Genomic DNA, 1144 nt, shown 5'->3' with positions numbered 1-1144 from the left:
GAGAGCAGCACCTAAAATCAAGGTACGAGTGATAACGACGTCTCATACCGGTAGGCAATGAAGATCAAAGTCTTTGGTCTCCCTACCGATCTGCTCTTCGCTACGCCCCTTTCATTTCTTTTGTTCGCGAAAGGGCCGACTAAAAGGAGGATACGCGGGAGAGGGTATCGTCAGATAGCTCGACCAACGGGAGAGGGCCGATTTATGTGATAACGACGGGGTGAGCTTTCCTTGGCCTCCGGAGAAAGAGCAGCAGAAGCAACAAAAGCAGCTTAAGGAAGAGACTCGGTAGGGTCAGGATCAAATTCACTATTAACTACTCGTGCCTGCAAAAGTAGTTCTATTCAAAACTACGAAAGATCTTACCCTAAATTATTACCAGTATAATTGCGATCAAATTATAGTATTACGTGAATTCAAATGAAGAATTTTGTACTTTACACTCTCTCAATTCAAGAATCTAACTCAGTTATAAAGCTCCATTCTGGCTCTTCTAACGCTCGTATGATCTAGTTTGATCTCTTATTTGACCCTCAAATTCATATAGCGTCTATCTCTCATAAATCAATGATTTAGGAGAAGTTCTCTGTTTTCATTTTCTTTCCCTTAGAGAATTTCTGTCAGAAAAGTATTCAGAAAATTCTTTCTACAATTTGGTCAATTTGAGTCAATTTCTCAATCATAATAATTGCTAAGTCGGTATTTTTGTATATACTCTGGGTCGTTTTCGAGTGTTTCAAATCACTAAATTCATCAATTTCGTTCATTTTTGGTCCGAGCCTCTTTCTGTCTAATTTGTTATAAAATATACGTGCTCAAATGGGCATATTTGCGATTCATATTTTTATCGAAGTTTCAGGTCTATAGTTAGGGTAAATTTGGGACAGTGTAAAAGTGCAGAGCGTCTGAAGCTCGTTTTCTATATTTTAATATGCTTAGTCTTACTCTTAGAGATTGGCCTTGCTGTCTATATTTCGCTTTCCGACTGCTAAGAAATGCTTGCAGCTCGAAGTTACGATCCTTTACTTTAGCTGGTCGACGAACTAAACTGCACTCGGTATGCATCCTACCTTACCTAACTCGAGGAAGACGTGTTACACGATAGGAGAGGCTTTCCTTTAGTTTAGGGTATCACATAGAAGAG

The sequence above is a fragment of the Curcuma longa genome, unplaced genomic scaffold (genome assembly GCF_044706935.1).
Source record: "Curcuma longa cultivar G26 ecotype Majalengka, Jawa Barat unplaced genomic scaffold, ITB_CL_G26_1.1 contig_28206, whole genome shotgun sequence".
In the NCBI taxonomy this organism is placed as follows: domain Eukaryota; kingdom Viridiplantae; phylum Streptophyta; class Magnoliopsida; order Zingiberales; family Zingiberaceae; genus Curcuma; species Curcuma longa.
The sequence above is the reverse complement of the archived record's forward strand: the minus strand, read 5'-3'. Positions refer to the sequence as shown.